We start from the raw sequence: 26679 nt of genomic DNA on the forward strand, positions 1-26679 counted from the left end.
AGTAAATAGGGGCTCTCAGGAACGTTTCTTTCTCTTTTAGCTCTGAGGCCACTCTGCAGTGTGAGCCCAAGTGCAGTAAATGGGGATGATTGGTAGGTTTGACTCAAAAGGGTCCCTGTGATTCCAGCTAAAGCAATAGTACAGATGCACCCACATGGGGAGATTTCTGTCTCTCTGTGTTGACTGCTTTTAAATCCTAATTTGCTTTTCTTGAGACTTTGTATTTAATTCTTGTGCCATCATGAACCTGTTCAGAAAGAGACAGTGCAGGTATGTGGTTCCCAAGAGCATCGATCAAAGGTTGCTACCTCTCTGGCCTTGTAGAAATGTATCAGCACAAGCAGATTAACAGTGATGATATGAAATGCAGCTGTGTGATCTCAATGTCCTTATTGAGCAGGCTTTGATTAGCCAGTCAGCAAAGCAGTGTATTTTAAATCATTTTTTTCTCCTTGTGATGTGTATTGGTATGCCTTGGTTCACTGAACACATGCCTGAACACATCACCCTTGAATATCACAAATACACATACTCTGCTCAGGTTGCACTGAGGTTTGTGGTACTATATAGATGCAAACCAGGAAGAACCACAAGGTGGAAAATAAATTTGAAACTGTTTTACTGAGGAGTGGTGCCACAACTGAAAAAAAAAAAAAATCCATTACAGAAACTAGATCCAAACACATTGCTGATTATCCTTTGCAATTTGCCTTTAAAACTTCTGATGGTCTTTAAACTGTTGTACTAATGTTTCAAAAGAAATGTAATTTTACAGAGTGACTTGTCTGGGAATAGAATGAGATGGAACATCTGTCCTTCTGAACTGTTGGAATTGCTTGGCTGAAGCAGAATGCAAGAGGAAAAAAATGGAGATGAAAAGACAGTTGAAAAAAAATTGGACTTGTTAATCTTTTCTCTAAAACACATACTAAACTGTTCAAGTTAAATTTACTCATACTATTTCCTGCTATTTTATACTACTACATCTTCCCACATAACAACTGAGTTAAAAAAGGAAAAAAGCAAAACTGGTTTCATTACTGAGATAACAGCATATGCTAGGACAATTAAAAAAGTTTGATGCATTTTCTGATCACAGAAATACAGTTTTGTTTTCTAAAATGATGTGTATGGAAACATGTATTGATCTCAACTCTTGGTTCATATTGTCAGCATCTCAGCTAATTATTATGATGTTCCTTATTTTGTTCTAAGCTGACATTCTAGAAAACGTACCGGAGTAAACAATCATTAAGTCTTCCATGCCAGAAAGCACTTAAGGCTAGTAAAAAAGGTAACATTGTCTTTTTAAAATGTTTTCAGCAGTCAGTAATCTATTTTCATGGTGTTCTGTAAACCCTATTATCAAGGCTGCAGATTCCTACACATGACCGGTCTTCAGTAGTGAACAAAAATGGCATCTAAATCCCAAGTGACACTCTTAAGTACTTGGCAGCAGAAGGGCTCTTCTGAGGAAGATTAAGTTAATGGAAGCATTTGGGTAACATCTGCATGACTCTTCGTCCTGGTATGGCCAACTCACACTGCCACAACACGTGACAGAGGATTTCTTCGATTATCACTTAAGAACAAAACTGGCTGAGGTTCCTTTCCAGGCCCCCGTCAGGCCGTGATGTGCATCTCGGAGTGTGCATCTGCTGCAAACAGGCACAGTTAGAAAGAGTGGCCTGCATGGCCTTTGAAGAGGACTTAATAAAAATCAGATTACTCATTTAATGAAAAGTAAAAGAAATTGGGGGAAGACTTGTTGTTGTAGCTGCTGTTTATTTGTCTTATTTACAGGAAGATGTACTGTCTTTTCCAATTGAGGGCTGCTGCAGGCACACAGAGCCTTGTTAATGCAGGCGATTAATGCACTTGCCCTTCACCTCAGTTGACCTGGGTTTAAATCTGTTATTTTGTTACAAGTTAGAGAAGTTTATTGGCCTTTCTTTAGCCCCTAGCTGGTGCCTTTCCACCTTGTAAAACCACTTCACAATTTGGCATGAGTGCTGTATTCTGGTGTGAAAAGACCCAGGTTTGCAGCAGCAGGGAATAGGCAAGTCCTGGCTGAGGGACATCTGGGAAGGGACATGGGGGACTTCGTGTTGGTGTCACTTGGTTTTTCAGACTCCTGTTTGAAATCAGGGAGATCCTTCTTATTTGAGTAATGCAGCATTGGTTTCCATGCCTAGGCTGATCAGTACTTACCAGGTTTCATTTTCCATAGGACTGATATTAACAAATATTAACAAAAGATTATTAACAAAAATAAGGTATTAACAAAAGAAGGATGGGGAAACCTGAGGGAGTCAGATATATTGGTGCTAAGGGGCACTATTTATATTTGTTTTGAGATTTGCTGACAATAAAGACAGAGTAGAATAGAAATCTTTAATTCTTTGTAAAGATTTTTATTTTCTACTGGGTGTTCCCACTCTTTCAAGCCTCCTTTCCTTTCCTTGCCATAATCAAGAGAAGATTTTCATTGACAGCTACAGGGGGAACCTACAGACCAATGCAAGCTCCACAGAAGTGCCTCTTCCACTCTACATCAAGATCTGGCTAATTGGAAAATCATCTTGAATTATATTCCAAGATTTGGATGAAAAGGTGACAAATCACTGCAAGCTTGAAATGAGATCCATCCTGAGAAAAGAGAAGCTCAATTTTTTTTTTTCAATTGAAAATGAGTGTTTTAGAAGAAATTGGCATTTTCCAGAAGAAAGCCTTGGAAACTCAGTTTGAAATTTGTGTATATCACCATAACACTCAGCATTTTGGGCAGTTGTACAGAAAAATAAAATTTGACGAACCTAAACCAGACTGAAATGAAAAAAAGATAAAAACACTTTCAGTGTTTCACAGGAAAGAAATAAAAATCAAGGAAAAAAGTTGCTGTGGCCAAAATTTACTATCATGTTAACATTCAGGTCTGAGCACTAGAGAAGGGAAATTGAGATCTATCTGCTGAAATTTACTGTCTTTTTCCTTAGCTTCAAATTCTAACATTACCATAAGGGAAGTCAACTAGTTGTTAATAATTTCCAGAATGCATTCTTTTTCTTCAAGGTATGTGCTCTTAGATTTTGTTTAGGTAACGGAGTAGTTTTTCACTGCAATTACTTTTTTCTTTAATCTCTTTCAAAGGAAAGGCACTGGCATGCAAAGATTGGTTTTGCCTGCAGATTTCATCTTTGACTGACATTTTGTGTTTTAGGATGTGGTATACATCCACTGTAGATCAGCACACTGGTTTCAGATGTGCTTTCCTTTTTGTTGTTGGTTACCAACTTTTTTTTTTTTTTGTAATGCCATTGCCCTGAAAGCCATGTGGAAAGAGACAGTGAGAATCTGCTCTAGGGTAATGTCAGCCAGATTAAAGTAAAGAGCTTTTCTTGTGTTAAATTAACCTGCTACCATTTGTAATAGGAATGAAGGGGAGCTCTGTGGTGTGGACAGCTACTGGCAAAGGGATGGTAGCAGCCAGCTGAAGGGGGACCCTCTGACAGCAGTTTCTTCAACAAGCAATTGACCAGTACTTGTAAAGATTTTCAGTGTTTATACCTAGAAGTTGTTTCTACTAGTGACACTGTTTAATGTGTCATCAAATTGCAGTGCTTCCTTGGGTGGTAGGGCTCAGGATACATCACAGGGCCCTGGGTTTTCCAGTTAGATGTGCAGTGAATTAAGGAGTTTACATTTCTTGAGAATGAACAGATGAGTAGGTGAGTCTTCCTATGAACCAGTCTAGTAAAAAGAAAAAAAACAAACCCAAACCACCCAGACTGTATTAATAGTGGATTTTATTTTATGAACTTCACCAAACTTCTGATCCTATTTACCTACCCACAGAAAGACAGGAACACTCTGTAGTTAAACCAGAGCCTGCTCATCACATTCCCAGCAAAGTCTCAACATGGAAGTAAAACATCTCATCTGGGAAAGTGTGGTGAGGATGGAGGTATGAGAAAATTTGTGGGGCTTGCTGTGAAACTGGGCTCTGTCTCAGTGTCTCAGTTGCAGCCACAGTCTCAGTCCCTGCTCATAATCTGCACTTATGAAGGGTAAAGTTTGAAATCTCACATAAGGTTCTAGGCCTTTATTTTGGTGACTGAAATGTAATAACTTGTAAGCCCCAAATGTCACTGCCTGGCAGTACTGTCTGTTGGCATTGGCCTGAAACCTTGCAGATGAGCTTAAGATGCTTGTTGTAATACAAAAATGCTGAAGACTTCTCATGAACTAAGGATGTTAATTTAAAAGACAACACCAACCTCATTAAACTGTCAAAAGCACATTAAAACTGGTGCTTTTCAGTTTCTGGTGGAATATGTTTCTTGGGCCAGATCCTCAGGTGCTGAAGTCAAGCAAGCAATGATAGTTTGCAACAGCCAAAACTTTGGGTGCCTGTATGTGTGTTGTATGTGGCCTGATATTTACTGTGGGGCTGGATTGCATGCAGGGGATCTGTTGGTAGCGTGCCAAATGGAGAAAGAAAATTCTCTTTCTATGGAGAGCTGTCAAAATCTAGCTTTTGTACTTTGAATCATCAGGGCTGCGGCTTTCAGGATTGCAATTGTTTAAAGAAATCATAAATATTTCTGATATTCTGTTAAATGCAGTCTGCTTTTATTACCAAACCTAGCTTGAGTATTGCACTCTGGGGGGTAATGATAATATTGATTTACCTATGTATAGGGTGTAGTATATCAGTGTTATCCGGCATGACTTTATTTTAGTAGAAACTTTACAGTACAAATCTAATCTGATAGTTTTATATGATCTCTGGCTCTGGATGTTGGAAATAGGTTGCTTGTGTTGTAATGGTTTTGTTTAACACAGCACATGGCTTTTCAAAAGCATTTGAGGGGTAACCTTTGCTCAGGATTTTGTTCTTACCCACAAATGGCCATTTTAATGATGACTCATAAGAAACTGTTTGAAATATTTCAGAAACCTGTTGCCCTAACTTTGATATTCTTGTTTGAAGGTCAGCCTTTTAGAGGCAGTGAGCTGTGTCACAATGTCTGAAGGATTGTGGTGAGAAACTTGCTTCTGAACAGGATTCAGAGTAAAGAGAAGAAAATATCTTCTCTTACCTGCTGCCTGTTGAGAAGTGACCCTGCTGTAACTCATTTCTTGCTGCTTCTAATATACCCTCAAGGGAGACAAAGCCTTTGCTACAAGCCTGTCAGCAGAAAGTATATCCACAGGGATCTTGGTTACATGGTACAGTCTGGGGCCCAGTTTAACTTTGCTCCATCTTTCTTGCAATCCCAGAACTCTTCAAAATGTGGGTGGAGATCTCTTACACATGCTTACTATGGTTACTTGCCATGAAAAACAGTATGAATGGCCAACACAGGCTCCAGGTGGTAGATCAGCATTAATTGTAATAGACTCAGGGGCAGAGGACTGGCAAGATACCATGGGAAGTGGTTGTACATCCATCCCCTTGACCTCCATTTCCTCCCACAGGGGATAGGGATATGGAGGTAAGCACCAGTGCCTCCATCTTCTGCTTCCAGCTCTCATAAACCATGGTGTGCCGTATGGCCGTGTCCTGTCTGCAGGAAAGGGTGCATGACATACCCATCAGGTACAGCAGACTTCAAAATCTGGGGGTTTTGACAGCTTTTGCAAAAAATAATAAAGATTGAAGTCTGTCCTTCAAATTCAGCTGGGTTTAATAGGACAGCTTTTAGCAGTATTACATGTTAGAACACTTAGCTAAAAGGCCATCTGGGTGAACCAGAAAGCTCCACTTTTTCTTCTCTTTCCTCTCCTGCTCTCTCATCTATTGCATATGTATTTCTGCTCATCTGAACCTGGAAGGGAAATGGTGTGGACATGGAAGGGAAGCAGGAATGTTCAATGTGTTTGCAGAACGCTCAGGGCAGGCCTGTTATGTGAGATACAAGTGGTGAACCAACTAGCAGGAGAAGTTTGGGCTTGTGGTTGGCCTTGCGGCCGAACTCTTTCGCTGGTGGAGCAGCTGCAGAGGCAGCCAGGGCTGAGCTGGCTGTGAGGAGATGGGGAAGTAGACGGGCTCTGGTCAGTGCCCATCCCTCCCCCTTCCCTCAGTGCAGAGTTGTGTAGGGAGCTCTTTTGCACAGAGGATGTTAGGACACAAGTGATGCCTTGCCTGAACCACAGAGAGGAACAGCTACCAGAGTTGCTGAAATAGGGACTGTTAGATGCTGTGGGAGCTTGCTGCACTTCTGGAGCAATTTCTGCACCCCATCCTCTTTCGCTGAAGCTCTGTCTCTCTCTTCTGCATCTTACCACTCCCTGCAGTCCTTTCACTTCATTTTTGCTCCTTGTCTGTTCTGGTTTATCTTCATCTCTCCTGACTTATTTCTCCTTTAATCTTTCCTCATCAGTCACTTGTTTATTTTAGTTCCACACACCCCACTTTATCTAAAGCCTGCACAATTTGCTGGCTGTGGTACTGCCTTTCCTCCAGCCTTTCCTCCGTTTCTTCCCTCAGCTGTGAGACCTCCTGGCAGGGCCTGCCTGCAGCTCTGTGTGCACAGAGCCTGGTGAGAATGAAGGCACTACACTTGCAGTAGTTCTTAAGCACTGATGTGGTAATTAATAGCAATTTGAGTGGATGCAACTGCCAGGGTGAGCACAGACTTACAATGCAACTGTGGGAAAGCTGTGTCTCCTGGTGTCTGATCACTATCTGTAAAATAATACTTTTCTTCTAGTCTTTAAATAAGAATACATGGATAAAATGAAATTGTATTTTTAAGTCTCTTTCACCATTAATAATCTTCTGCATGATTAGCAAGAAAAATCAGATATGCAATTTTGATTAGTAAAATTTAGGCTTACCTATCTGCTTCTCAGACACTATATGATTCTGCCATGTGATGTACTGATTTGTCATTCATGCATCCACATGAGTACACAAACACATTCCTTTTTCACTTCTGTTGCTGCTTCTCCTTTAGAGGATCCCACTGGAAAACTGCAAGAAATAGGCATCTGAGAAAAAACTGTTGCAAGTTTAATATCCTCCCACCAACTTGTATCTTTTGTACCTGTGCAGGGAGGGAAAGAGTAGTGATGGCAATACATGGATATGCACATGTTCACATAACTAGCACAATGGGAAACCAGAAACAATGCAATGATCAGAGCTTGTTGCTATTATATGAGCCCACTCATACAATAGTACAGTTGTGGAGAAGTGCAATGAGACTACTGCAGTGTATGATATAGTCACACTTGCATAGCTCAAGGAAATATGTCATTAATTATGGATCACAAATGTATTTTGAGATCCTCTGATTAGAAGCAGTATTGAAATATAATGTATTTCAACAGTACTGTGCTAATTTGCATGGTTGACTGGAAGAGCTTTTGTGGCCAAATTAATTTTGCAATTTATTAAGTTAACGTACCCAGCACAGCAAAGCTCATGCATCACAAATCACAGCTCTTCAATATATTTTTACAACAATGTTATCTATTTTAGTTATTTACAGTGCTTAATGACTTCCTAGTTATTCCCAGTAGCATCTGTTTTAAGAAAATCAGTGAAATCTTATTTATAGAGGCTGAAAGGGGTCAAGCACATGGGAATGTTTGGCATAGATGAAGTTTGGGGTCCCTTTCTTCTCTCACCTGCACCTTGGCTGCTTGCCACTGCTGTCTAACTCAACCTATTGTCTCTTCTCAGAAGTACTGGAAAAGCCCCTGAAACCAGCACTGTGGCTTAATTAGGGACTACTTAAAAGAAAGGCATTCTGGTTTTTATTATATGGTGTGCAGAAGAGTGTGACTTGTTCTATGCTCCTGTTGCTAAATGCTTGATAATGGGAAAATAACAGATGAAAAGATGTTTTCTCTGTAAAGCAGGGTTTACAAATTTGGAAACAAGGTCATCTTAGAGTAAAAGCAAAGATCTTTAGTGTATGACAGAAGATAAATGAGACAGATAAGGTTACAGATGACACAGCTTTCAAATATCAAATTGTCAAGCAGATGTTCGTATAGAACACGCTTGCTGCTAAGAGAAAAAAATATCTTACAAACAAGCAACTTGGTGAACAAAAATCTCCTCAGCATTGTGATATGACTGTCTCATGCTGGCAAAGGGACTAGTGAACAAGTCCTATGAGGACCAGCTGCAGGAACTGGGGTTGTTTAGTCTGGAGAAAAGGAGGCTCAGGGGAGACCTTATCACACACTACAAATATCTGAAAGGAGGTTGTATTGAGGTGGGAGTTGGTCTCTTCTCCCAACTAACAAGTGATAGGAGAGGAGGAAATGGCCTCAAGTTGTACCAGGGGATGTTTAGATTGGCTTTTAGGAAAAACTTCCTCATCAAATAGATTGTTAAGCATCCCAGGGAAGTGGTTGAGTCACCATCCCTGGTGATATTTAAAAGATGTGTAAATGTGGCACTTAGGGGCATAGTTTAGCAGTTGGATTTGGTGATAAAGGTCTTCTCCAACCTAAGTGATCCTCTAATTCTGTGTAGTTCCCCTTTCTTGGCCTGATGGATCTCAAATCCTCCACCTCAAGATTATCAGGAGAGCATCTGAATTTCCTTTGAGATCAGCACACGGGATCTTTTATTTTTTTTGCTGAAGCAGTGCAGCATCTCACCTCCCCTCTCACCAACAATCCTGGCAGTCCTGGATTTTACATCTCTTGCTATTCCAGGCAGCCCAGGCATACCCAGTTTGCATGTGTGCCAAAGCCAATAGTTTTTGCTGTTTCCAGCATGTTGGTGGTTGGCTTCATTATCTCTCTGCTTAACGCTTCACTGGTGCTTGCGTTGAGCGCTTGTTGTACAGAGTGCATCTCCTAGGACAGAGCAGGTAGCATGGGCTGTTCAACCTGTCCTTCCTCATGTTGGACAGACATCTCTTTTCTGGACAGGAATTCTCACCCTCTTCTGCTTTAACCCAGGCATCTGTGCTGATATATTACTCCTCCTTGCACCCACAGGGAAGTTAGTGCTTCCCTTGCCATTGGGCTTAGCTCGGTGGTGGTTGCCTTGTGGCTATCACTTGTCCTGAAGTCTAGCTATCTTGACAAAAAACAAATGCATGTGTAAAATAAAAAACAGAGTATGCATGCCCATGTTAATAATTTCAAACATCAGGCTTAGATAAGCCCTAAACCAAGTTAGATCCAATCCTAGTCAAATTGTTAGGAGACCATACACAATCTATTCATGTTGCTGCTTGCATGGGTGCCCCTCTTTCTCCTCCAAGAGACCAACCAATTGTCTCTCTCAGATTGCCTGTGGCCACTGAACCTCTTTTGTAAAGATCAGAATCACAGAGTGGGTTGGATTGGAAGGGATCACAGTGCATCATCATGTCCAACCTCCCTGCCAAATCTTGTGCCACCCCAGGGCACATTGCACCGAATTGCATCCAGACAGTTCTTGGATATCTTCAGTGAGGGAGAATCCATAACCTCGTTGGACAACCTGTCCAAGTGCTCAGTCACCTGCACACTAAAGAAGTTCTTCCTCATATTGAGGGGGAATTTCCTGTACATCAGTTTCTGCCCTTTGCCTCTTGCTCTATTCCTGAGAATAGCCTAGTCCATCCTCTTGGCATCTGCATCCCAGCAGGCCAGCTCTGCACTGGCCTTTGTTGAATTTCAGAAAATACTTCCCTGCCCCTCCCTCAAACCTGCTGAGGTCCTTCTGAAGGGCTGCACAGCCCTCTGGGCTATTGGCTGCTCCTCCCAGCTTTGTGTCATGAGGGAACTTGCTGAGGAGCCTTCTGCCCCTTCATCCAGGTCATTGATTAACAAGTCAAACAATACTGGGTGCAGTATTGAACTTTGTCAGATACCACTAGTCTCAGAAGACTTGAGAGAGATCTGCAAGACTAGGAACAGTTCTAAACGTGGTATATGAATGTGCTTGTGATAGAGCTAAGGCATGCTAAGCAGTCTGAACCTCAGCCTATTTTGGGGGCACTGCAGAGAAACTGGGATTTCCAAATGAAACCCAAGTCCAGCATAGCTCTACTTTTCCATCCCAGATTAACCTGCTGCAGCTCTCACCTTCTTTCTTGTTAGTATAACTCTTTATATTTAGGGGTGTATGAAGGGGAACAGCCAGTATCTTGTTTTACTGTAGTGTGAGGAAAATCTATTTAAGTGTCTGAGGAAGGAACTGCTGGTTGCAGGTGTTCATGAGAGATGTGTTCCTCTTCACCCCTGCACCCCTGGAGGGGAATTCAGCAAAAAGGACCTGCATGTGGAGCACAGTCCCTGACTTCCCCAAAGCTATATAAACACAGTACAGACACTGGTGGGCTCTGGTGTGCTGAGCATCTGTCCCCTGGGAAGGAGAGAAAAGAAGCTTAGATTATGTGTTATATGTTAACCTGTGAAAATCTCATCCTTTTTCTTCATACATAGTTTGTGCTGGGTGTTTGTTGTTTACATCGAAGGATTCTTACTTGTTTACTGAAATTTGCAAGACAATAAGCAGCAAATAGGTGCATAATGAATGAATAACAGTAGTAGGTTACTAAGTCCAGCATGCTTATCACCTACGGACTGCTGGCATCTTGCAGGCTGTAATTTGTCCACTTTAACTCTGACCTGGTAAAACCCTTGAACACATTTAGAAGTGTATGAATAATTCACTAAAAATACTTTTTGTTGCTTTCTTGAAATTAGACATGTCACTAGTTCCCTGTGCAGATGACGTGTTTACTCTCATGCTTATGAGCAATGCATCAGGCATCACTCTCACATACTCCCAGAAATGCTTTATTGCTGGTGAAACATGTCACCTTCTTCCTTCAGCTGAATGTTTCATTCCTCTTGCTCACAGATCTAATACCACAGCGAATTAAATGTATTGATGAATCAGGACTGAAATCTACAGTGAATATGATTGCTTAAAAATAATTCCATCAGACGTAGTTTGGAGATGTCATTTTCTGTGGGCACGTATGCTCAGTGTATATAAAGCACACGTATATAAAGCAGCGTGTGGGAATGCGATGCTATTTACCTCGTAAACGGAGAGCAGAATTTTATTGGTCACAGTAAATATTTGTTCAAGGAAAAGGAGTGTAGGTGAGAACAATCCATATGAAAAGAAAGCAGGTTAATACCCAGAACACTGAAAATATTGTTCAAGGACAGTTTATCCTTGTGGAAAATATGACCCCCTGTAAAGCTGCTGAGTCTGTTTGCAGATCTTTTCAAAATAGAGTCCTTGCATTTGCCATTTTAGTTTGTTTTGGCTGTTGGTGTCCAAACTACATTCCTAGCAAATTGCATGAAGTGCTTATTCCATTATTTCAATTGTTATGTTTCTCAATAGAATGTGGTTATCTTTAGCTAGTGTCATGCTTTAGTACATTAGCACTAAAATGCACTGGTGATATTGCAAAGAGAGTGTGAGGCAGCTGACATTGAACTGGTACCTTGTACTTTTTCTCTGAAGATTCCTAAACCAGAGGTTGCTTACAGCTTAAAATGAAGAAAGAATATTTGCATTTCTTCATAACCTGGTCTCCTCTTGTGAAACTGTGACCTGTGCCAGTTCATATATGTTCTGATCAAACTCTGTCCAGGTGCTGGGATGTGCTTGACTGGTCCTAACTGGTTTTTGGATGAGAGGTGCTCTAATCTGCTCTGCATTTTTATTTTGCATGGCTTCAGTTTTCACATAATGAGCCAGTTTTATCTGTCATGTGCACAGTTCTGCTTTCTTCACGTCCCAGTTCATAATTTTGTTACATGCCTTTTGTCCATAGAAAATAAAGGAATCACGGAACTGAAATTGAATTAGACTCAAAACGTGCTTGAGTTTCCTGTTTTTCTTGTATTAAAATACTTTTTCTATTGAGATCCATCATGCAGCAGTTTCCTAACCACAACCACAGGGACTGCGAGAGCACACTGAGTTTTGCCACACAGCACAGGGAAAGGGGCAGATCTACAAGAGTGCTGGGGATGTGCTGGGCAGAGCAGTGTCGGGGGGAGCCTGTCCTGCTGCACTGGCAGCTGCCCTGCTGCTGCTGGACAAATGAGTTATTTTTGTCCTGGACACTGGCAATGACTAGGTTTGTGGTTCACCCCTTGTCCAAGTCAGATGTCATCCTTCTCTTTCATCCTCCTTCCCTGCTGTTTTTTCTGCTGGCCATTCTTTTCTTTTCTCTCATCTCATATTTTTTTCTATCCTGCTCCACTCCTTCTTTCACTCTGTCCTCATTTTTTCTCCTTTGTTAGCCAAACAGACCTACTGAAATATAAAGCCTGGCCTCTCCTAAAGGGGGAGGATGTCCCTTTTCTTTTTAAATTATGCACCTGCGTAGATGTTTTCATCATGTAATTGCTATAGTCACTGTTGGGAACACAGATAGCCCCTTTAAGACAGCCACTAAAAGCCTTCTGATTTAAAATGATGTTTTCAGTTTTATGGCCTTTCTGTGCTTCTGGTAGTATCCTTCTGCAAAGCTTAAGTGGAGAGACAAAAGAAAGCAACGCAAGACCTGCCTCCAGCAATATTTCCACAGCCCTGTTACTGGGGAGGGCTGCTCACACTGAGGTCACTGCTAGTAGAGCTCATCACTGAGTGCAAAATATATTCAATAGTTACTTTATTATAAGATTAACAGCTCTATCATAAAAACCAGCAACATTCCTGGGCTTGTGGGAATCCATTCTACCACATTCCAACCCAGGATGTCCTTCTGACACATTTTTTTTCTGTTGAAACACTCATAAATTTGACCATGGTACTTGGGGATGAGTTAGACTCTTTTGATTACAGCCCTTTTGAATCCATCCTCTCTCCTTCCTTTGTTCCAAGAAGGAGGTACTCTGTCTCTTGAGTCTTACATCCCTGAGTAAACTAAAGAATATTTTAGATATCTTGCTATTTGTTTTGGATTAAGTGGTGCTGTTTAGGGAGTAATGTTCTTTTTGGTGTGAATGGGAGGAGTGGAATTTATAGTTCCTGTCTCAAGAAAAAAAGATGTTATCACAATAGATAAAGAAGCAATTTTTTTATATGTAGGAGAGAGAGTCATAGTACACAATCAGAATTTTGGAAACCTCCCCATTTGAGGGAGCTCTGATTTGGGCATTGATAAAAGTCCCTATTGTTAATGTCAATAAGAAAAAAAAATCCCAGCACCCCCAAAAACATGATTATGTTAAATTTGCAATGATTTTACTTGCATTGACAAATTATTTAATACAGATTAATCAGATCCTTAATTTAGACACTAATTTGATGATCCACCCCACAGTGAAGGAAAAGCTGTTGACTATCCATTATCTCCTACAGAAGAAAACACTGTGTTATTGAAGTGATTTGCACATGCCTTTCCTAAGTTTCAGCCCATCACTAAAGTTCTGTGGTCTTTTTACACCAACATTTTGGGCTATTTTACTATGCATAGTAAAATAAAAATATGTTACACAATTAGGCAAAACACCCTTGTTGTGTGGAATAGTCATTTTCTGAAGGCACTGAATTCAACCTTTATTTAGTATTTCATCTATGGCTAGGTGTTGTACCTTGAATAAGCCCTAATAATTTTGCCATTTCCCCGTTTTCTTAGAGATGTAGTTTTGGGTTTATTTTCTTGTTTGCGGTCATATCTAAAATTAACGATTTCAGTTATAAACCTAAGAGAACAAGGAGGAGGAGGAGGATAATCTCCTAATGGAACACAGAAGTGGGGTCTGCACTGGCTATTTTCATCTGCTTTCTCTCCTTATTATATTTGTACCATGTCTTCCTTATTTACTTTTAATATGGGCTATCAGTTTTCTCCTTAAAAGCCTCAGTCGGAAGGCTGTGCCTGTCGATTGTACCTGTTGTTCTGGGGCCTTTTCTGCCAGCACTGTTTCCCCCTGCTGTCAGATCTCCCCCACCTATTCATTCCTCCTGCTTAAGGCCTGTTTGACACTGTTGTAATGATTCCCCTTGGGATATGTACAATTAGATTTCTAAGTTCCCACATGGCTCCTGCTTTTTAATGTTTGCTCCTGAGTCAGCACTGTATGCATGACTGACTGGAATAGTGAAACTTTGAATAAATATCTGGATTATATTGCTGTTTGGTTGCATAGAAGAAATGTACCTCTGAAATGCTTCAGGAATCTCATACTCTCACATACAATTAGGTTGTAGTATTTTGGATGCCTAGTTTTTCTGCTTTCTAATCTTATTAGTACCTAAAGATTTTTGTTAGAAGTAGCCTGATTTTCATCAAAGCTTTATAGTTAAATACAATGGATGATGGATTTTTTTTATCACACAGCAGCATCCTGTTGGACAGTAAAGGCTCTGCTCCAAGTTGCATTTGGCCATTAAATATGTGGCAGTGTGAGACTAGTATTCTGGTAGAACCATGAGCTCATAGCTAGACACTGGGGTAAAATTAGCTTTGGTCAAATTTACATTTTAGAGAGAGCAGGGATAAATGCTTGTCCCGTGTCCTAAGAAAGGGAAGTTTATTTCAGGGAATCTCTGGATTCCACAAATGCTTCTGGAGCTCAGGATCAACTTATTGCTTTCCTATGAACAGTCTGGGGGTTAATGTTTTTTCTGCTTCAGCCAGCCATGAGGGTTCAGCTCAGTGCAGGCTTCTATCCTTACATTATGTGTTGATAATTCTCATTCTGTCATATACTTTGGCAGAGAGTGATGCAATCTATCAGAACCTCTGAGCAATTATCTTCTTTTGGGCTGCATATCCTTAGTAGTCCGGGTAGCAATTACCCAATCGGAATATTTGGCAAATAGTTTGTAATTCCTGTGGAGAAAGCATATGCAAGCCTGGCTCTGACCTGATTAACTTTCTTAGTTCTCTGACTTTTCTGTGCAGCACTGAACACCTAAGGGGAACTAGCATGTTCCCAGGTACTTGTGTCCTGAACAACATCAGTGAATGCTAATCATCCCTTCTGGATTTGGTGCTCCCTTTCATCTTGGGCTGGCTACATCCCAGGTGGGTGCAGCTTCTGGCAGCATGCCCTACAACGTGGGTGTTGCTCTCGGAGCAGAAGTAGAGGACTGCCAGATGTCCGGTGTCACCTGCCTGAAGAAAATTTTCCTTCCAAATCTCTGTGTGGATTGTTTCACCAGGTGACTGTGCTTGTTGTTGTGGTCTGCTGATGTGGCCATGTGACAAAATGCACTGCTGGCTTCCGTGTTCAAGGGAAGTGGAATTTAACTTGCTCAGTTGTATTTTGCAGCTGCAAAGAAGGAAAAAAATAGAAGTAAGAGTACAGTACAGGATGGACCAACATATGTCTTATTTCCTGCATTCTGGCAACACTCTTAGGGAGGAGGGACACAGCACCCTGGCAGTGACTGTGGGCCAGATCCTCAGTTCAAGAGCTGCAGTCAGGAGTGTTAAGTAAGCTCAAGTATTAGGATCATTCTAATACCCAGGGGACTAAGGACCTTGCCTACAGAAGGCTATTTGGTTCATAACACAGCATGTTCATTTCATGGTGTTTCCTTTTCCTGCTTTTCAGGAGTAGTTGTAGATGATATAGTTTTCTAACGTTTCTCAGCTTTTCTGGATCCTCTGCTTGCTTGCATGCTGTCAGACTTAAGTGAGATCAAAACATTGCTTGAGGACTAATTTCCTGCAACATCACCTTCTCATTCAAAGCTCCAAACTTCTCACACTGAAATATATCTGATGTCACTGATATGAAAAGGCCCGGGATGGTTCAGTATATTCCTTTCCTCAACCAACCACATCTGTCTGATATGTTCAATAGAGGCGACTGGTTGTTCTTGACTCATCAAAAGTGATAGCTTATGTTATTTTGAGCTCGCTTGGCAGAGATGGCCGTTGACAAGGCTTGAACTCATTCTCGAGCTTTGTGGGGTGGTTTAACTGCTTGTCTCCAGACAATAAATCTGGTAGTCAGAGGCACAGCAAGGAGGTACAAGGAAGTTCTTTTAATCTTCATGAAACTTCATGGGTGAGGTCAAGTTCTTACCCTGTGATTCACCAGCAAATTTCGTCAGGTTTAAGAGGTGAACATCGGCTCCCTCATGTTTCTTTGTCAGTTCCCACATATCAGCATTCCTCCCTATCATGGCATAAGGGAAATGGATGTGACTCACACTTGACAGGTTTTAGGTAAAGTAGAAATAAGAACATAAGAGTTGTTGAAGGTTGTGACAGTGTTACAAGTGGTGGGTCACTTCTCTCCTTAGGGAATCTGCTTAAATCCCTCCGATTTTTCCAGAAAAGAGCAAAAAAGACCAAAAAAAGGAAGGATAGTAAGGAAAGGAAAAGGCACTCCCATTTTTTGTGGCATTACTACACAAAGCTGAGCTGCCAGGTTAGTTAAGATCTGCAGGGAGATTGTGGTTAGTACTGGTGGTTGACTGGGCGCCACTGCATTCCTTGCAGTGGGACTCAGGCCAACACCATTACACTATCAACTTTGAGGGATCACCAGTAGCACAGATTACAACAGGACAGGAAAACACAACAGTTTTTGATACCTAGAAAAGGTGAGCTTTTGTGATAGTCCAGTTGTTCTTCCCACCACCATGACTATCCTGGAAATATTAAAGTGTCAGCATGCTCTTTTGCTGTGTTTTTGGTCTGTAATAGAATGGTTGCTGTCAAAAGCAGTAGAATGTAAATATTTGTGGGGTTTTATAGTTTGGCATTTTTTTTCTTTTTTTTTTTAACTATAAATTTCCTCACTTCCTTTCTTCCTTCTCTTTAGCAACAGGCTGTGGGTCATTACTATCAATATCTCAGATCTCTCTCATGCCACACCTAAAATAAATTGTCAATAGGAGGTGTTGTAGAAGATTCACACATCATTCCAGCAACTGCAATATCTGTTGGGAAATGCAAAAACACCAGGTGCATAGCTGCTGGATAGAGTTTCCATTTACTTTACCTGGGGCTTTTCTGTAACATACAGTAATGTACGTCACATGGAGAAAAAAAGTAGGTGGAAGGTTCTTTCCAAACCACATTGACTGAAAGAATGCACATGTAAGGTAAGCTGTATGCTGACATGCTCATATGTTCTGCAGAGGAAAGGGTTACCATGTCAAGGAAGTCTTCCTGGTGCAGGTGTGCATCCTAGCAGATTCATTCAGAGACCGAGAGACGAGAATGAGCCCTCCCTCCCTCAACTGACATGTACAAACAGCCTTTTACCCATTTGTCTCCGAGGACATTTGCTAGCTGTCTCGTTAATCTTTTACTCGAAGTCAGACATATGTATTGATGGGAAAACAAACCATAGACCACAGACCCCCTGCCTTGCATTCCTCACCTCCTCAAAAGAACACTCACCATAGAAGCATGCAGACAGCACTGACAGCTCAGTGGGTTTGTAGCTGCATTTCCTTGCACTTCTAAAGGACCCCTTCCACTGCTGTTCTCATAAGCTCTCCTTCTTACTTATTGTTTATACTGTTGAGTAACTACCTGTGCCCTGCGGTCCATCACATCCCCTTCCTCATTTGCATTTTGCAGGTGTCTGATTCCTTCTGTGTCTCTAAATTTAAGGTGGCTGAAGAAACTGGGACTGGAATTTCTTCCTTTTAATACTAGGTCACAGTGTGCTCCATGCACCGCTTGCTGACCTTCTGGAGGCTTTCAAACCACCATTAATTTTACTCTAGCAGAGTAACAAAAGTTTAGGATCTGATCCTCAGCTGGTTGAACTGTTTTTAACTTTATTAAGAAGGAATAAGAAACTTGTGAGCCAGAGCCACTAGCAGAGTATAGAAAGGGAAGTAATTTTAGGAACAGAAATATCTGTAAAGTTTAATCTCCAGTTATCTTGCCTCTGACTTCATCATCATCTGTCCCAACACACTTTGTGAGCTAAATGGAGTCAGGTTAGCTCAGTACTGAAATAAAAGAGCCTGGAGGTGTTGTCTTAGTGGTGTTAAATAGTGATCTTCTATCTTACCCAAGCAAGCAGATTGTTCTGCATCTTGCATCATTGCATTATCTGAGACTTTCTTGCATGTTCGCCTTCAAGCTTGCCAGGTGGATTGGTTGGGATTAGTGGCAGAGGTTTTCCAATGCTAATTTTATTTTTAATAATATTTATTTTCTCCAACAAAGCTAACAATACTCACACGTTGCATTGCATTTTAAGTGAGCTCAAAATTTCTTTAAGTAGTAATTATTTGAAAAGGAAGAATACCTTCCAATTCCTGTAAGAATATTGTTTATAAATATTTGTACTTTGCATCTCTGTAAATGAAAATTACCAAAGCAGACCAAGGATTTATTTTCAGTTCTCTTTAATCTTATATTTATGCTTTGTACTGTATGACATGGGATTGACCTTCATGGGACTGGATCCAGTCAGAATTCATATCTCACTCAAATCCACATTTGTACATTGTTTAGGGGGTGTGGTCAGGAAGTTTTAGCCTGTATGTTTCAAGTAATTAATATTTGTAGTGCTCAGCCCCAGTAAAATCCACAGAAATTCCAACAGACTCTGTAATCACTTCTTCAAGTGAAAACGTGTTCTTCAATAGGAATTTAGGTTTGACACAGTGGTAGAACATCTCCTCTCCATTTCATTTTTTCCCAAATTTTTGTTTTTAGCTTTTAGGTTCCCTTTGCAAAAAAATTATCGTAAAACTTTTTGCAGCATCTAGCACATAGACACCTGGATCATACTCTATTTTGTAATACAAATCACCACTTAAAAGTAAAATAAGAAATCAACTGTACAGACTATTGACTCTTCTCCAAGAGATAATCAGAAGTTTGTAATAACTAGTTCAGTTGACAGCCCAGGGAAGAGAAGTTCTAGAAGCCAGTGCTGCTGATAATGGTGTGACCTTTGCTTCACTGCCCTTCTAGATCCTTCAACACTGAAGCAAGAGCAAGTACTTCCACTGTAATTCAGTTGTCAGTCCTGTACCATCCTTAATCTTGAGGTGGAGGTCTGTGACAAAGGCACCTCCTGCTGTGCTGGTAGCAGCATTTGGGAACTAGTAGGCAATAGATGTTGTACTTGGAGACAAACAGTTAAATTATGAAGTTATTATTATTATACTTATAATAACAACAGTCTGTATTAATCTGGGACAGATAAACCCATCCTGCAAACTATATCAGTCCTTCTCTAACCCTGGGTTCACAGAAGGCATTGAAGTTCAACATGTAGGTTAAAGTGAAAATTGCATTCAATGTTTGCTTTTGTATAGACTAATTTGTTGGCTGGAAAGCAGTAAAGCTAAAGAGAAGGCTGAAAAGCTAGTGAAAGTGCTGTGACAACTCACTGTAAATTTCTAAGTCCCTGATGGAGACACTATATCCAGTTGCTGTTGCTTCTCATACACTTAGATCAATGGGTAATTCTTTGGGGAGTGGCATCATTGTTTTGTTCTGAATTGTGTTCATGGTTGGTCTGTGACCATGCCTCCTGGGCTGAAAGATATTACAATAGAGATGGATCCTCTCCACCTTTGCAAGTGAATTGAGAAGGCCAGGTCTGGCTGCTGTGCCTTGGGTGAGCTGTGGGAGCAACTCCCATGCCTTCCTCCCTATTACCCTGCTTACGGAGGTCCTGGAATGCAAAGGAGATGTAGTGCCAGTGCATCTGCCAGCCTGCCTGCCTGGCTGGGTTTCATTGTTCTTCTCCTAATTTCATCCAGTATTTCATTCAGGGAACAGTAATGCAAAACTTAGTATCCTGGATGATTTCTTGCTCTCTTACTTGGTCTCCGCGCCCTTGCTGGGGTCAGTATCCTCCAGATATCCACAGCCTACCACGCTCTCCTGCCTTCCCCTTCCGTTCCCCCAGCAGCTTGCTGTCCTTCAGCCAGGTTACACATATTTTTTCAATCCCGGCTGTTCATGGTCTCTGAGCACAAGGCTTAGTGGAGGGCTGTGCTGCCAGCGCTGCGAGACGCCCCAAAGGGAGCCTGGCTGTGGCTCTGCTGTTTTCACACCTCTGCGCAGATGGACCCAGCTCCCCTCCCCGGCGCCCCTGCGGGCGCCCTGCCCACCCTTGGCCTCTGCTGTCAGAACGACTTTGGCAACTGCCACTGCTGGATTGCATCACCGTGCATGGCTCCCAGGTGGCTGCAGCTTTCAAACTCGCCTATCAGCCTGTCTATCTGCTATTAGCTTCTTATCTGCCTGTCTATCCGGGGTATCTACTTCTGGGCTGCCTTTGCAGCTTTAATTGCAGTTTGGGCACGGCAGCACTGGGATGTGGGTGCTAGGTCAGCAAACATAAATCCCATGGTGGTTCAGGCTTGGACCACACTTCTATGGCACTGCAGGAAATGGAGGTTCAGCAGGCTGAAGAACAAGGGAAGTAAAGCAAGCGCAGCACCGACTCGCGTGCCTCCGCAACTGCTCAGGGAAAGGAGCAGCATCGCTCGCAGGCACCACTGGGGAGACGCCAGCTTCCCCCCTGTGATTTATATGGGGTTTGCAGCGGGGTGGGGCCAAACAGGGCTGGTAGGAAGCAGCTCATAGAGCTATGTGGGATTAGTGAGGAGTAGACGGAGGCAGCACAGAACTGGGCAGGGGACCTGCTCGTGGGACAGCTCAGCCACAGAGGCAGCTGGCACTGGAGTGCTGATAAGGAGGAGAAACAGATGGCCATGCAAGCCCTTACACATGCCTTCCTGGTAGGCCTGCTGAAGGCTGGTCCACATCCCTTATTCCCCAAACAAAAATACATCTTTTCCTTTCCCTTGTTTGAAGATTTCATGTGGCTCATTAAAGTTTGCTGCCATAAACATGCTCTTGCAGTCTTAGCCAGTTCATTGCTCCTGCTTGTGAATGACACAGGATCAGTCCCATTTATGCCTCTACTGTGCTGTTGTGACATGGTCACACAGCCCTTTCTTTAGTGCTGCAAGTCTGAAAACGTAAAGAAAATTGGGGAAAAATTATAAAAAAGGAGAGATAGCAATTATGTAAAATATCCAAAAGCCAATTGCACAACTGGCCTTGATATCAAGGGAATGATGCAGCAACTCCTAGGTGTGCAGAAGGTGACATGACACACTGCTAAGCAGGATTTGTTTAAGCTGTGTTCTGTATCGCGGAGGTAAGAGTGGTGTGGTGGCATGTGCCAGTTGCTGTGGAAGCCTTTTGGCTGTACAGCAGAGGGGAAAACCTTTTGGCTGTATGGCAGAGGGCAGAAGATGAGCAGAGCCCAGGTAGTGGCTAGGTACTGGAGGCAAAACTCCAGCATTTGGTATCCTCACCCTACAGCCGTTCATTGCTTGCAGGCTTGTGTTATGCAGCTCTGTCTATTCTCCATTACTACAGAGCCACCATGGGGATGAGGTTTGGAAAAAGCACAGAATGTTTCTAGTAGTGCAGATGTTTTCAATGAATTCACCCTTCAGAACTGAAAGCAAAGGAGGCCTGGAAGGGGAAGAGTGTTTGTAGTGAAAAATATTCGGCTCATCCATATGTAGACCCAATGTGAGCCTGGAAGACACTGAGTGCTCCCTGTGAAGTGACAAGTGCCCTCAGTCTTCACTAAAGTTTTGCTGAAGGCAGTGGGTATGTCTGCATAGCAGTGGCAGCAATGACTGCTTTTTGGCTGGGTAAATTAGCCTTTGTGGCTGCACTTCGGCTCCTACAGTATGCACGCTTCAGTATCTCTTTTAGAGGCTTGTCTGATGAAAAGGGAAAACATTCAGCATCTTGCCAGATCAGGGCCTGGATTTTGAAATGTTTTTGTAGGTTAAAATGAGAATGCATATGCATGGACTTGTTTTCAGGCAAGCTGAGCACTTGTAGCTTACAGAGCTGGGTGTAAATTTTAGATGTTCTAAGTCTCAGAACATTTTTTTCTCCTGATACTATCCTTATTGCCCTTACCTCCACCTCCTCTGCTGGTATATAGTATTTTAGCTGTGTAACTGTACTATTTAAAGCATTTATGATACCATTTGTTTGGGAAACAGTATAAATCTGCTCTATCCTATTTAGGAGTTTGCACTGCTACTCAGCAATGTAAACCCCTGAGTGACTTCCATGTAAAATCAATCAACAATACTGAAATCTAGTGGAAGGGCTGTGAATGCCACTCAAAATAAGGATTCCTTTCCTCCACGATGGCCTTGTCTCAGCCAGTGAACTGGAATCTGGCCTGTTTCACTCACCATAAAATGTCTGGGTATAAATTTACTCTTTTAACATCCTGCAAAAAAAAGGTTGCATGATCCAATCCCCACAACTTTCACATTTTAGAGAAATGATAGAGATGGAAAATTTGTGTGAGGACCCTTGTCACTGTAGTATCTCAAATGGTAACCTAATTCTGTAGAGTATCATCATTTGTAATCTTATGTGAACAGGCTTTCAAGCATTACAATATTTCTGGAAATATTTAAAAAGGTGCTGAGGTTTATACAAAAAGGTGGGTACAGCTTTAGGTCTATATATCTGGACTTTTGATGCCCTCCGTTCTTATCCCCACATCTGTTTCCAAGAATGTCATACCTGGAAAGAATCATTTCAAATTAATTCAATTTGTTTCAAAACAGCCTAAGCTTCAACCCTCACAGAGGCCATTCAATCATATTACTGCTCCTGTGAAACTCCTAATGGGACACAAAACAAGTAGAAGTAGATTCAGGTGATCTCACATATTAAACATACTAATTACATCTGACAGCAAAATGACTTTGTGAATTTCCTTTAATCCTGTTTTTAAATTAGGCCATATGAATTTTGGCTGTAGATGTCACATGCTCTCTGTCTATGAACTTCCTTTTAACCATGTCCTGTGGTCAGTTAATATCCAATTTTTGAAAATCAGTCTTAGGTGAAAACTGGATCATTACATATGAAGTGTCTAATTCTGCTTTCAAATCAACCTGTTCCTTTGAAATTTTTAGTGAATATCTCACACAAGAGGTTCAAAGCTGAACTGATCTGATTGTTCCTGTTAAAATCCCAAATGTGTTGAGTCTCTGTGTTTCATGGAAAGTGTTTTCTAGAGGAAAACTAGCTTTAGGAAGATGGGGATTCTTGCTTTAAATCAGCAGTAGTTTTCAGTTTGCTACTTTATAGCTTTGCCTGTGGGGAATATGGTCTTATTTATGTGTTTTGCAGTGACATGCTGACTAACAAGACTAACAAGGGACATAGTGACTAACAAGGGCTTCTTCCTGCAGTCCTCTTCTGTACAGTTCTGGTATTTAACCCACCCTGTAGAAAGTTTGGTTTGCAGTTCAAGGAAGTCTATGTTATTAGCCAAAATGTTACTGGTCAATATCTACTTGAATAAATAATCAGCCCTGATGGGTGCACTGCTCGGTTGTGCACATTTCAACATCACAAAGCCAAAGCTCCTTGTGGCATCTAGGATATATGGCAGTACATGAATGGACTCTTTTAGGGGGTGGGAGGAAATTCTCTGTTACTTCTGGGGCCAAGAACATAGACACTTTCATGTCTCATGCTCCCTGTGGTACACTACACTTTTTATCTATTTCAGGTGGGGGTGTGGGAATGTGGGTGTGACAGCAAAAATGTTCACAGTGTTTACAGGCCATTCTGGGAAGAACATCTATTTATATGATTTTGGAGGGACTGAACTTGGTGAGCTAGGTGGCCCTGCTCCTCCTCATTTTATGCTGCACTCTCTTGACTGCACCAGTGACATAAATATGCAATAAATAATACAATCTAAAATAGTGCTGCTTTCACATAATAATGATGGCAGCAAAATTCTTTCCTGGAGCCAGCCATGGGTGTAATCTGTTACAGCTCTGTCAAATTACACAGGACTCCATCAGTTCACTGCAGCAGCAGATTTGGCCACTTTTGTTCCATCAAGGATTAGTGGATGGGAAATTTATACAGACACAACAGTGCTGACCCAGAGAACATAGTATCATGGACTCACCAGAGCTCCTGTTTTCCTGGGGTGGCAGTCTGGTCTGCTGAAGTGAGTTCTTGTCAGCACAGTTTTCTTGATCTCCATGCACTTAGTGACTCCTCCACTGGGCAGTAGTGTTGGAGAGCAAGGAAAAGCTGCCAGTGATACATGGTTTTGGGTGTGTAGACATGCACATAGTGCAGAGAAAATAAGTGGCACTGTTGAATAAACGTCCTATCTGCAGAGGTGTGAGGTAGTCACATTACTCAGAAGTGTGCTGAAATGATTGATGCTAAAAATGTTATACCACTGTACTTCACACAGTGCACATTAAAGGAAAGCCAAGTCAGGGCATATTAAATTTTATTGAGAGTGGGTTTTGCAACTTTTTAAGAGGCCATGTGCCATGCTTCCTTTTTTAGGATCCAACTACCAAAATTAAAACCAGTAAATCTTTCTAAAAATAATCTGAGAAAAACTTTCTCCTGTGTGAAAATGAAGCATGTTAATGTCCTTGTGTGCCTTAATTTTCCATTAAAATATTGCCTTGTTGGAAGGCACAGTCTATTCCCCCTTGCAGGATACCAAACTCCACATATCACCTCTTCACCTTGTTGCTGATGGTGTAAAAGTGGATGTGACCAGTCCTGGTGTTCAAGCATTCCCCACTAACGGAGGCAGAAGACCCTGACTGCAACAGACTGCCTGAAGAAGTGAACAGGATTTGGACCACTAGATTTGGGGAAGATGTAGTTGTGGGAAGATGAAGGATTTAAAAGTCAATCAGATACAAATGTATTGCATGGGTTTTAATGAGGAATGTGTGCTTTGTGGGCATAGCTATATGCATACTCACTGTTTGCATTCAGTGAGCAAAGACACATGTGAAAGGTGTTTGCATAACATGAATGGGAAGTAGGTAGGGTTGTTCTTTCTCACAGACATTCTCTTTCTGTTTATATATATATCTATAATTTACATTTATTGCAAAATATTATGTAGTCAGACTGCAGCATATGTTAGCCTCACTATTTCACTATTGTGTGTTGAATTCTTGGGGAGAGATGGAGAGGCAGTAAAATTAAGCAGGATCCTGGGGAAGTGATCATTTCCAGTTAAAGGGGCATGTAGTTTGCATAAGCAATAAGGAAAAAGGTTATCTTATTGATTCCGGAGAATTTCTTCTGTGTGTACTTGGAGGCAGAAACAGTAGTGCTATTCAGATATTTTAAGGCTATGCCTTTGTGTCTTTTTCTATATCTAGAAAGTGCTCTGCCCAATTTGTGCAACTCTAGTTTAAACAGAAGAAGTGACCATTTCTGTGTGACTGTGTCTGTTTTGTAGGGCCAGGTAAGATGAATGTGGAGGGAAGCTCCTTTACTGCTGCTGGCTAGAACCAAGATGTGAAGACATGGGTGAAAAGGGCAACCCTGTGTGAACTCAAATAGCTTTCCAATCTCTTAAAATTGCTCAGCCTAGATAAAATTGTGGGATGTGAACTGCAAGTGCAGGCGGGAAGCTTAATGCTTTCTCGAAAAAGTAATGAGTGAAGGCTGCAGCAAAAACCAGAACAGCCCTTCCTCCCCTCAGCCCACTCTGCCCAAATGAGCACTTTCTCTGCAACTATTGGCAGTAATAAATAATCTTCATCTAAAACATCTCTTGTTGCAGCTTTTATTGTATTGGCTAAGTGCATAACAGCCCAGTGCTATACTAATAGTTCTGTGCTGATAAAAACCCAGTCAAGTGAAGCACAGAAAATATTTTTTTAAAAAATGCATTCTGAAATGTGTTCTTGCAGTGCTGAAAGCAGTTTACAGGAGATGTTGAAAACTACGTGCAAGGTGTAGACACCATGTGCTTACTTTTTAAGACTGAGGTAACACCTAAGAAAATCTTTGCTTTTGAAACATGTTTCAAACAGAAGACCAAACACACTGATGTGTACTCATGCAAGTTCCAGTGAAGCAAAGGGGGCTGGACGTGTTTCCACCAGGAGTTGGTGCGTGGGATGTGCCCTGAACTGCTCTAGGAGCTAGAGCCAGGCCCCCACAGTGGCCAGGGCTTCTCAGGGAACTCTTTTTTGTTCATCTGTGCTACTTCTGCCCGTTTCAAAAACTGTGGCCAATTAGCTGTAAAAACAGATGTGCCTGTGATATTGCTCTTCCTCTAAAGGTTACAGGCCAGATTGCTCTTGGTGCTTGCACGGCAAAAAGGCAGGAGGTGGGGAAGAGGGGAAGGAGCAAGAAACCTTTGCTGGTGTATTTGCATACCTACTGAGACACAAATATGGAGGAATGAAGAGGAATCAGGTTCTTTTGTCAGTAACAGCCCTTACATCAGGGAGGACAGGGGGAGGGCTGGGGGAATAGAGGGTGTTCTTTTCTCTGCAGCATCTCTGTACCCATCAGCCTAAGAAAGTCAGGCACACAATAACAATGCAGTTCCTCAGTTTTCACTTCATCCCACTCCCTCAAGGCACAGGGAGTTTTGGGAGTTAACCTGAGCACTGACAAGTCACCCTATCACTCTTCAAGTAGAAGACATCAGCTGGCAGAGTCCCAGGGGATGTGCGGGAAGGCTCCCTGTGCTGGTTGTAGAGGGAGCTGAGGCAATGTGCACCTCGGAGGTGCGGACAGCCACTGCTGGCTGCAGGAGGTGGACCTCGGCTGGGCTGGGGCAAGGCAGAGGGCAGCCCTGCAGGGCTCCCTGCACTGCTGTGCCCCCCACGGCCAGCTGGACACTCTCCTTGGGCTGCTGCGTGGTGTGCACACTCACCTAAGGCTTGCGCTGGGGCATCTTCCCGAGGCTTGCCGGGCTGCTCGCTGC

General features: G+C 42.0%; 1 long non-coding RNA gene across 1 annotated transcript; it reads right to left on the reverse strand.

Moving 5' to 3' along the window:
• Nucleotides 1–717: 717 nt before the first annotated feature.
• On the reverse strand, nucleotides 718–26679 carry LOC135296073 (uncharacterized). Its single transcript, XR_010358123.1, has 3 exons — nucleotides 26629–26679; nucleotides 6844–6979; nucleotides 718–3750 (listed from the first exon to the last, which is right to left on the reverse strand). It is a non-coding gene; the product is annotated as an uncharacterized LOC135296073 (long non-coding RNA).

Source organism: Passer domesticus, chromosome 3, assembly GCF_036417665.1.
Source record: "Passer domesticus isolate bPasDom1 chromosome 3, bPasDom1.hap1, whole genome shotgun sequence".
NCBI lineage: Eukaryota > Metazoa > Chordata > Aves > Passeriformes > Passeridae > Passer > Passer domesticus.